This window comes from Balaenoptera acutorostrata, chromosome 8, assembly GCF_949987535.1.
Source record: "Balaenoptera acutorostrata chromosome 8, mBalAcu1.1, whole genome shotgun sequence".
Taxonomy (NCBI): Eukaryota; Metazoa; Chordata; class Mammalia; order Artiodactyla; family Balaenopteridae; genus Balaenoptera; species Balaenoptera acutorostrata.
This window is the reverse complement of record NC_080071.1, coordinates 103,548,305-103,560,716: the sequence shown is the minus strand read 5'-3', so window position 1 is coordinate 103,560,716 and position 12,412 is coordinate 103,548,305.

Here is a 12,412-nt window from a genome sequence, read left to right as displayed (position 1 = left end):
GCACATCCATGACCCCCTAGCAACGAGCTAAATAACCGCTGGATCGCTGCCTTCTCAGCAGCAAATCAGAAAGCAACTTCTGCTTCTTTTTTTTCCCCCCCTCCCCGGCTGTGCTGTGTGGCTGGTGGGATCTTAGTTCCCCCACCAGGGATCAAACCCGGGCCACAGCAGTGAAAGCATGCTGGAGTCCCAACCACCAGACCACCAGGGAATTCCCAGAAAGCATCTTCTGCTTCTTGAGACACATGAGGGAGTTTAAAGTAGAAGACTTTTCTGTCCCTCTTTGCTAGTGTATGAGGAAGATGGCTGCGGGTGTGATTGTTTTTGCTGCTTTGCTATCACAAATAGACACTGTGGGAAGTCTTAGTTCATGGGTGAATTCATAAATCCAGAGCCCTGGCAATGAGCTTGGATGGAATTTGCCAGCTTCTATTTCTGAGGTCGTCCTGTGATGGAGAGGTCTCTCTTGCCAACATGATAGATCTCCAAGGATGCTTAAGATATACAGACCTCCCCGTCTCTAACTTCAAACCAAACACTTCAGCCAACTCTTATTTTTCAACTAGCTGGAATTCTTCCTTTTCTCTCTAAGTCAAAAAGGACTTAGAGAAGAGTTCTGCATTCACCCTGTCAAGATAATGCACCCTGTGGGCCCCTTCGATGCCTCAGAGGCAAACACACTGTCATGCAGGGAAGGACCATTTAGTGCACAGCTGTTGTTCATCAGATATTGTCTTCTAAGGGTGACAAGTGGAGATGTCAGGACAAAATGATGGTGAGCACCCAGACCCCACCGTCCAGGGAGTGAAACACCTTCATTCATTCCACAAATATTCTCTGAGTTTATACTACGCTGCAGGCACAATGCCAGAGATTTAGAGGCTATCAGGACTCCACTGCTCTGGAGGACACCCACCAACACAGGGAAAGTGTTGAATCAGCTCAAGTTGTGAAGGGCCCACAGTGGAAGGCTAGCAAAAGAAATAGACCCACAGACCTGGAAAACAAACTTCTGGTTACCAAAGGGGAAAGGGGGGATGGGATAAATTAGGAGTTTGGGATTAACATATACTCACTACTATATATAAAATAGATAAACAACAAGGACCTACTGTATGTTCAGTATCTTGTAATAACCTATAAGGGAAGAATATCTGAAAAAGAATATATATATACATATATATATATATATATAACTAAATCACTTCGCTGTACACCTGAAACTAACAAAACATTGTAAATCAACTATACTTCAATTGAAAATAAAAGGCCTGTGGGAGGTCAGAGAAGGATTCTTTTTTCTTTTTCGCTCACCATGCAGCTTGTGTGATCTCAGTTCCCTGAAAGGGATCGAACCCATGCCCCCTGCAGTGAAAGCTCAGAGTCCTAACCACTGGACCACCAGGGAAGTCCCTGAGAGAAGGATTTTTGAAGGAGGACTTCTGAGCCTGGTTCTGAAGGAGTCAGCCAAATGCAGGGATGAAAGATGCAGAGAAATAGAGGTGAGTTCCAGAAACTTCAAGTGAGCTGTTATTTTTGGGGCATGAGGCATGTGTGGAAGTGACCAGGGATGAGGCTGGACCCAGAGACTGCAAAGAACCAGGTAATGAGGGTCCCGGCTGCCGTACTGTGGAGCCTGATTATTACCCCAAAGGTGGTGGAAAGCCCTCGGAGGTACTTACGGGAGGGAACAGGGTATGGATATGGTCTGGTTTGCAGATCACTTTGGTGGCCAATGTTGAGGTGAATTAGAGGTATACTGTGGGGAGGAAGATGGCCTAGAAATTGTTGAGGCTTGAATAAGGAGAAGCACCTTATAACAGATCCCTCAGGATGGAAGCAAAATCCTCTTTGGACACAACTATGAATCTACCTGGCTCTGCGTTGCTTTGTAGGTTGCCACGTGTACAGAACACTATGGACCCCAGAACAAAAATTCAAGAGAGATGTGTTGGGTTTATGTATGAAGACTCTTTATCCACCTTTGTCACTAAAATCTGCACAGAATGAACCAAGGTCTTCAGCTTCCTAAAGACATGTTTGCAATTCCGCTGGGACAAAAGATACCTGGCTAGAACCCCAGAGGGGAAACAAAAACAAAGGATCCAGAAGGGTTACCTCTTAAAGCCTGTCTATACAGTATTGGAGATGCCCACGGAAAGCCTTCTACCCAAACTTTCAACCCCAAGGAAGTCAGAAATGCCATAATTCAAGTTTTATTCTTTAGGAAGAAACATTGCAAAGCTCTCTGCCACACACATCCTTGCTGGCATGGGGGAAACAGGGGAAAGCGAGGCTGTACACATCCCCTCTTCCCTGTGTGGAGGACTCAGGGCACCAGAGCCTGGAGGCAGGAAAGCAGCACAAGGTGATGAGGTATATTTGTGTGGTGGAGGGCAGGGTGGAGACAAGAGGGCACAGAAGGGATATGTCTCCCGTTTCATTAATTTGCAAAGGCTCAGCTCTTACACCCTTCTCAGTTCAGAACACCATCCTGGCCACATAGGACTAGGATACAGAAAAGAGACTGTGCTTGAAGTCAGGCAAAATGACCGGACATGGTCCAGATAAGGTCACAGAAACAAATAGGGTACTTATGTCCAACCTTCTAATTTCTCTGCTAGAAGAAGAAATGGGATCCTAGAGACACCAGAGGGGCAGGCTTCACCTATGTTGTAAATTCCAGCACCTGGGCAATATTGGGCACCTGGGCAGCTACTGGGCACCTGGGTGGTACTGGGCACCTGGTTGGTACTGGACATCTAGGCGGCACTGGGTACTTGTGAAAGTCCTCCCACCCCTGTGTCCCTGGCAGGCATTGCCAGTTGAGGACGACAGTCTCCCACTGAAGCCAGGCTGGGCTTCCCCACCCTCCCCCACACCCTACATCCAGCCATGGTCTGACAATGGAAGTGACCCGTGGGGTCTTTCAGTTGATTGTTACTAACTGAAGAAGAGGAGCTGGTCCCTGGGAGATGGCATGGGGCAGATTCAGGAGGCTCCCCTTTTGGAGCCTTGATTTCCTCATTAGTTAAAAGGGGATGAAGAGTCCTACCATCCTTTCTTCACGAAACTGTTAGAATGAGCCAGTGCCCTGGGACATGGAGATGCTCAGGATGAAGAGAAAACCTCTACCATGGTCTTTTCACCCCTGTCAACAGCCTGTTGAAATGTGCCATCACAAAGTTATTTCTGATTGCTTATACGGAGGGATTTTCCCCCTACAGACAAGTTTGATTAAAAAAAAAAAAAAAAAACAAGCTGGAGAGTTTAAACAGCCAAGCTGAGTTGGAATTCTTGGCAGCTAACAGCAGCTACCCCGCAGGGAAGGAGAAGTAAGCTCTCTAACTTGTTTATTCTACCCACTATTATCACCTGCCATTAAAAAATGATTCTAAGAGGAAAAAAAAATTGTGCACCTGCATTACTAATCAAAGGTATATATAATATACACACACGTTTACATATATATGCATATATATCACATTTTATCTTATTAATTAAGACAGAGATTATCTAAAAGAAGCTTACCCAAAGCCACTAGGCGTCCAATGGGCACACGCTGGTGAGTGCAGACCTGCCCATCACTTCTCTGGCAGTGCCTTTGGCAGTGCACCAAGAATCTTGTAAACGTTCACATTCTTTGTCCCAGAAACTCTACCTCTAAAAGTCTGTTCTGAGAAAATACCCTGAAATGCAGGCCAAGATTTCAGTTTAAAAAGGTCCATAATAGCTCTATTTACAGTAAGGAAAAAATAGAACAGTTTAAGTGTTTATCATTAGGGGAATGTTAAGACAATTATGATGCAGACTTGCAATTAGATATTCTGCAGCAATAAAATGGTGTTGCAGAGAATGTTTAATAAGTTGGGGAAATGTTCATGATGTAACATTACGTGAAAAACATGAAAATACACAACATACCCAGTGCAAACACAAACACACTAAAAAGGCACAGAAAAGATGGGAAAACTCACCTGCATATCAACAGTAACTGCTCAGGGTTAAGACCAATGAGAAAAGTTTCCAAAGGACTCAAGGAAGCTCTTCTGAGACGCCTCTCCCTTTGGAGTGTGGATCTTCACTGTGGCCTCTTGTCTCTTTGCCCTCAGGATGGGCCCCTCCACTTGCTGTCTACTTGCTGTTAAAGGGGCCACATGCAGTACTGCCAGGCCCATACGGTCCCTGGGAGTCTGCACACCAGGCACCTCCCTCCACCCCAGAGCTCTGCAAGGACCTCGGCTTCTGAAGCAGAGCTTCTTCACAAACAGTAATAGGTAGGAATCACTGTTTTTGGATATTTCCCTCCTATCACATAAACTTTCCAAGTCTTCTACCAAAAATATATAATCAGAAAAAAAAGCAGCATAAATTAAATGAACTTCATCCGAGAAGTGGCATTTTCATAGATGTCTACCCAGGAGGGGTCTTTAGAACCAAGCAGAGAAACAGTTCATGAGTATCACCCAAACTATAATCAAGACCAGGTGAAAGTGATTTAGCCCTATGCCCAACGGCATTGCTTGAAAGACATACCACCCATATTTGGACACTACCTGGGTGTGGACTGATGAGATGGGAGACAGCCGGGACTTCCAGCTGCTAGAGGCATGAGAGGTCACACAGCCCAGCTTCTCACTGAACAGGTGGGGAGACCGAGAGAGGTGGGATAAAGGCTTGTCTGATACAACACAATGCACTGAAGGTGAGTGACGACTATTTCTAAGTTTATGAGCACTTACTACATACTAGGTATTACCTATTCACTCACTGAATGCTCACAACGATCCTTTGAGGTAAGAGTTATTATTTTCTCTCCACTTTATGGATGAGGAAACTGAGACAGAGACACATGAGGAACCTCATCCAGATTGCATAGCATAATGTGGCAGAGCCAGGATTGGAACCCAGGCTTCAGCCCTTGTACGGCACAGTTTTTTAGAAACTGATGATCTGATACGGAAGAGTTCCAGTGAGTTTCTGGGAACCTGGGGTTTGTGGGCTTGCAGGAGAATTGCTCTAAGAGTACCCAGAGACCCTCCCTGTCTAACATGAGGTGAGTGAGCTCTTCTGCACCCCAAGACAGCCATGTCAGCCTTCCTATCTGCTGAGCTGGTATTTATTCTGACTGACGTAAGTGACTTCCCAAGTAAACTCTCAGAGGTCAGGCAAGTACATTCTCAGATACCATAAGGCATCTTTTCCTTTAGAGTTTCCCTGCTTTCCCAGAGGAGTTTGTATTGGAGGAGGCAAAGGAGGAGGGGAAGGTACTGCCTTCCAGAAACATCCTACCTAGATGCAGACACTCAGTTCTCAGGGTAGCAGGAAACCCTGAGGGATGGTGTTGCCCAGGAGGCAAGTCAGAGAGCTTTGTTCATTGGCCTTGCCAAAGGAGGACCTGTGCGGCTCTGAGAGGGCAGAGTGCCACCTGCCACCATGGTAGGAGAATGGCCTTCATTCCAAGTCACAGAGCATGTGCAGAGAACCTCCTGTGTGCCTGGCCCTGTGTGTACACTGGGTCTACAGAGATGAAGGTCTGCTCTCAAGCAGGTCACACAGACAGAGACATTGATAGAAAGGAACCCAAAAGCAACACATATTGCTAAATAGAGAGAGAGGACCACAGGATGTTTCCACACATGTCCAGCGGGATGAGGAAGAGAAAATAGAAGGAAAGGGAAAGAAAGGGTGGTGTGGGTGGAAAGGAAGAGAGGGGTTGGTCAAGTAAAGCTTCTTGGAGGAAGAATTCTGCTTGTCAGTCTGAAAAAGTAAGTAGGAATTACTGAGTTACCGGTTAATTGAATTAACAAAAAGAAATTTCAGATAGAGATGGGTGAGCAGACATAAATGGGTGTGGCATGCCCAGGGTCCTGGAGAATGCAAGGAGAAACCTCACTAATAGCCTTTAGTATCAAGCTATGAAGGGTGCTTTTCACTCTGCCACCAATGGGACTCGCTTGAGAATTCTGAGCAGGGACGGGCCTAATCTGATTTGGGGAGATGGACTAGATAAAATCATCCCCCTCCTCAGGCCAAAGTGATGGAAATCCCCACCACTTTATAAAGTCTCTAATTGAGAAGAATACACTATCTCTGGAAAAGGAGTTAACAGCATGCAAATACCTTCCCTGGGTATATCACCTTATCTCCCTGGGTAATTCCTTAACACTCACCTACTAATACTTTAGCACCCACCAACACAAAAACACCTACAGCACATGAGCCTGCATCCCTTTCTCAGATTAGGTGACAAGGAAAATCCAGGCCCCAAGCTCACAAAGCATAGGAAAGGTCATTTATTTTATTTTTAATATCATTTTTATATACTTTTAGATAGATACTTTTAGAAGTAATGGCTCCAGTTGAGATGGTACAATTTCCCTCTTTAGATGAATACCCTATTCTAAACATATGGTAATAAGAGATAAAGCACAAAAGGAGAAAGCAAGGAAAACATTTCTGTGGTGTCAGAAAAAAATCAGAAATTCAGAGAGGGACTGGCTTGTTTGCTAGGAAATAGCTCTGGCTGGGTAAGAGAAAGAAAAGTATTCACCTGGGAAGGGAGACCCAGAGTTCAGAAAGCAAGACTTTTGGAGAACACTGGCCCTCTGAGCGCCATGAAGCATGAGCAAAATTAAGTTCACATTTTGACATATCCTAGCAAAACCACAGAAAAATCAGAGAAAAGAGAGATTGCCTCCAAAGGGATAACAACTGGGCTACTGGTTGACTTCTTAATAGCAGCAAAGGAAGTCAGAAGGCAATGAATTATCTGCAATGTGCTGAGCAAAAATTATCCAGGAAGTGACAAATAGAAACAAAAAGATGGAAAGAGAAATCAAGACACAAAAGATAAATGGAGGATTGAGTAAGGAGAGCTAATGTACATTTCATCAGATTTCTAAAAGGGGAGAAGAGAAATGGAAAGAGGCAATAGGTAGGTGAGAATTTTCCAGAATCATTGTAAGGCACTGATCTTCAGAGTACAAGAATACCAAAGATTCCCAAGGAGGATAAATACAAAGAACCCACACCTAGGCACATCGTAGTCAAATTGCTAACAGTGAAGACAAACAGAAGCAATGAGAGAGAAAACATAGATTAAATTTAAAAGTATGAAGAATTATTTTGACAAAAAAAAACTTCTCAACAGAAAAAAGAAAGAAACAATTTGAAAAAATAAATAACATTTTCAATGAGAAAGAGAAAGGTGTCAACCTGGAGTTATATAGTTGTCAAAACTATCTTTCAAGAACATAAAGAAATAAATTTTCAGACAAACAGGAAACTCTCACTAAAGGAAATTTTAAAATAGGTCAGGCAGAGGAAAGAATCCAAATGGGAAGTGTAAGATGCAAGATGAAATGATAAGCAAAAAATGTGGTAAATATATAAGTAAATCTAAACAAAAGCTAAATTTATAAAACAATAATAATAATGTCTTATGTGCTTAGAAGTAGAGTAAAACTGAAATAATGGACATCAACACGATATTTAGAAAGGAGAATTAAAATTAAAATATACTTGGGTTTTGTATTGTTTAGGAAAATGCAATAATATTAATTAAATTTTGATTTTGGTAAGTTAAACACAAATAGTAGTAAAATAACAGAAAAAATGTATAAATTCTACATTATTTTTGCCTCTATTATACAAATTAGAGGCAAAAATGAAGTGAGAAAATTATTCAGTCAATTCAAAAGAAAGCAAGAAAAATAAACACAGAGAAGATCAGACAGAAAGTACAAAGTAGGTTATTGGAAATCAATTCAATTGTATCAGAAATATAGGGACTTCCCTGGTGGTCCAGTGGTTAAGACTGCTGAGGGCACAGGTTCAGTCCTTGGTCAGGGTACTAAGATCCCACAAGCTACATGGTCAAAAAATAAAAAAAACAAAACCCTATATCAGAACTATAGTAAATATAATTTATTACATTCTCCATTTAAAAGAACATATTGTCAAAATAGAAAAGTAAAACAGACGTTGTTTACAAGAAACAAGTCTAAAACATATTGACACAGAGAGGATAAAAGTAAAACAGTAAAAATTAATCATGTAAATATTGATTCCCCCCAAAACTACTACAGCACTTATAAACTTGAATGCATCTAAAAATACAGTTTCAAAATATATAAAGCAATAATAGAACTGCAAGGAGAAATAGACAAATCCAGAATTATTGGGTTGGCCAAAATGTTCATTCTTACAGAAAAACCCAAACAAACTTTTGGCCAACCCAATATTTTAGGAGATATTGACACAACTGTTTTGGGAATAGCAAGATTAAATAAGCAACAAAATTTTTAATAAAACAGAGATATAAAATATTTGAAAAACACACCAATCTTGATATAACAGAGATTAGATAGAAGATGATAAATATAGATAGATAGATAGATAAACAGATAGATGGATAGATAGACAGATAGATGGATAGTTATAGGTAACTAGGTAGGTAGGTGGAGGGAGATGATAGATAGTTGACAGATAGATAATCAATTAATATTCATAGCATGCAACAGTTGAGAAATGCACATTTTCTTCAAGTGCACATGGTATATTTAAAAAAATTGTCCACCTATTAAGACACAAAAAAAAGAGGGAGAAAAAATCTCAGCAGCTTTTAAATGATTGGTATCCTGGTATCTTACAAACTACATTCTCTGGCCACAGTGTAATTAAGTTAGAAATCAATAACAAACATGTAAATTCAACAACATACTTCTGAATAACGCCTGTCAAAGAAGAAATCATATGAATATTAGAAAACATTTAAAACTGAAAGATAATAAGAGGTTGTTTATCAAAATGTAATGAAATGTTAATTTGACATAGAGATAAAATAGTAAATATTAATATTAGGAACAAGAAAGTATAATTTAATGAACCAAGCACCAGACTTGAAAGAACAATAAAATATACCCAAAGAGGGTGGAAAGAAGAGTATACAAAGGCAAAAGCAAAAATTAATGAAAAATAAGCACATACAATAGAGAGAAAAATAATGTCAAAAACTGGTTCTTTTGAAAAGGTCAATTTTAAAACTTCAGGCAAAAGTAATCAAGAAAAACATGAGAAAAGGCATGAATAAGTAATTTAGGAGTAAAATAGAAAACATAACTTTAAATGCTGCAGATATTAAAAAGGCAATACAAGGACATTATGAGCAACATTATACCAATAAAGTTAAAAACTTATATGAAATGTGCAAAATCATAAAAATGTAACTTACCAAAACCGAGGAAAAAGGGAAAACAGAAAATCTGAGTGGTCTTATAACAATTACAGAAACCGAACCGACAGTTAAAACCTTCCCACAGAGAGACCACCAGAGCTACACCAAGTATCCAAGAGATACACAATCCTAAATTTATTGACTCTTCCAGAGAAAAGGCAGTAGACTCATTTTATGAGGCTGGTGTAAACCAGATACCAGAATCCAACCACAGAAGTATATGAAAATTAAATTACAGACCATCTGTTTTTCATGAATGTAGATGTAAGAAATTCCTAAAAACATATTAGCAAACTAAATTCAGCAAAACATATGAAAGCTTATCTATCTTGACCACATTGTGTTTATTCTAGGAGTGTGAGGTTCATTTAACACTTTAAAAAATCAACAAATGAAAGCCATCCATTAACAGATCAAAGGGAAAAAAGTCGTAGGCTTATCTATAAGATGCAGAAAAAGCATTTGATAAAATTTAGCATGTATTCATTATAAAAACTCTTAACAAGGTAGAAATAGAAGGAAATTTACTCAACCTGATAATGCAAACTTATAATAGTGTTTCCTTAAGATTAGGAACAGAGAAAGGCTCACTATCATCACCTACACTGAACATCATACTGGAGGTACCAGAGGGCAGAGAAAGGCAAGGGAGAAAATGTTGTCAGCATTGGACAAGAAGAACCAAAACAGTCATTACTTGCAGACAACATGACTGATAATACAGAAAACCCAAAGAATTTACAGATGAATCATTGCATTAATAAGAGAGTTTAGCAAGATTACTGAATTAAAGGTCAGTTTCTAAAATTGCATTTCTTTATACTAACAACAAATGTTTAAAAAGTTTACTTTTACAAGTATCATTGAAAATTGTCTTGAGAATGTGAAGTCCATAGGAATAAACCTAAGAGAGGAAGTAGATGACCTCTATGGACAAAATTAGAAACTTAATTAAAAGACATTAAAAAACCTCAGTGATGTATGTCTTTGACGCACTCCAATCAAAACACAGAAGTGGTTGAGATGTGTGTTTTGTTGTTGTTGTTGTTGTGTTCTGTTGGGTTTGCGGTTGTGTAACTTGATCTGTTTCTAATATTTGTTTCTATCAATAATATTTGCATAGAAGTGGAAAGAGTAAGAATAACCAAGATAGTCCTGAAGAAGCAAAATTAGGCGAGAAGACTTAACTGATCATAGGATACTAAGAATTATTCTATATCTCTAGTAATTAGGCCATGAGGTATTGGTACAGGAGGAGGGGAAAAGACAAATGGAAAGGAGAGGGAACCAGGTAACAGACCCACACATACAAGAAACCTAATTTATGACAGAACTAACATTGCGCTTGTTTGAGAAAAGCTGGACTTTTGAGGAAATAAAAAATGCATTTTCCATACATCTTGATCTTTATCGGGACTTCCTAATCTTGGCCATTGGTGCTGGGGTCTCTGAGACCACCGGAGGGCTCCTGCCAGGGACCTAAGGAGGGTGCCGCTCTCCATGGTGCTGTAGAATATGAAGGCAAGACTAGGGTGGTTCTGAAAGGGGTGGAAACTGCAAACTGGCTGTAGCTGCTGCTACAGGAGGGAACTGTCGCCACTCTGGCAAAGAAGCGTTGCCGAGTGAAGCTCCCAGGAACCGGGAGACCACAGGAGATAAGGAGGCAGCCCCTCCTCCCCCTCCAGCCACGCAGTTGCACTGCAGTGCCCAAGATGGACAGATCCTAACAAGGAGTAGCCGGCTAAGCAGAAACACAGTTTGCAGAGTCCCAACCTCAGCCTCACAAGGTTACCCCTCCCCGGGGTGACCTGAACCTGCATGGAATTCTTCCCCCAGAAACTGGGGAGCTTGGGTCCCAGCATTCACCACCTCCCTCAGCCTTTGCCTTTTCCAGGCACGTGGAAGGCCCTGGGACACCAACCTGCTGGGGGCACATTACCAGGACCCAGAGGTCTGGGTGAGGAGCTGCAGTCTTGATGTGTGACCAAGAAACAGCGTCTCTTCCCATTCAATGTTGAGATTGACCCCAGGAAACTGGGATTGAATGAAAGCCTGGGATTTGCTCCAGCAAAGGTGGACAAGACCTCACCAGAGACTGGTCAAACAAAGCACTCATCACTGTCAGATATGGTTCCTCCAAGTCCTGTATTCTTAGAAGCTGCTGATGTCACCTCCACAAAGGGATCATTAGCACAGCAGCCAATAATACCACGTTTGCTCCAAAGCAGCACTGAGTTAGCAAAGTAAGCCAAAGATGTCAGTTTCGAGGGTCAGTGCTGCCAGTTAGAGAACCCAAACCCCAGGTCTCTGGCGTTAATCCCCCAGTGGAGAGAGAGCAAGAGAGCTAGAGAGGGTGAAGGTGTCCTATAAGGGTGCTCATCCTATTATGAGGGCCTCACTCTTATGTCCTTGAAGGAGTGTTCAGAACGTGCCACCCCAAAAGATGCCCCTTTGGCATATTGAATATTTTGAGCTGAAGACATTTGAAAAATAGGAAATGCAGAGAGAGGCTTTCTCTGGTGATGATATAGTCTTGGGGTTGAGGTGGGGGCAGGGCCGCTGATGGTTATGGTAGTGGCAATAGCCTTGGTTTGGGGGGGGGGTGCTGCTGCTGATGATGATGGCAGGGTGGTGACTTGCCCAGCTTGGGGCTGGGAGGGGGTATTGATGATGGTGGTGACAGTGGTGATGGCGGGAGTCTTGGGGTTGGAAAGGGGTATTGATGATGGTGGTGGCAATGGTGATGGTGGGAGTCTTGGGGTTAGGATGGGGTATTGATGTTGGTAGAAGCAATAGTGATAGTGGGAGTATTGGGGTTGGGTTGGAGTGTTGGTGGTGGCAGTGGTGTTGGAGGGAGTCTTGGGATTGGGATGGGATGTTGATGATGGTGGTGGCAGTGGTGATAGTGGGAGTCTTGGGATTGGGACGGGGTGTTGATGGTGGTGGTGGCAGTGGTGATGGTGGAAGTCTTGGGGTTGGGAGGGGGTATTAATGATGGTGGTGGCAGTGGTGATGGTGGGAGTCTCGGGGTTAGGATGGGTTCAGATAGTGGTGATCGTGGTGTCTGATGGCAGCAGAGAGGCAGTGGGGATGGGGATGGAAGGGATAAAGGTGATGGCATCACATTTGGACTCTTGCATCTAACCTCAGGTCTTTGAGCTGAAAAAGCCACCT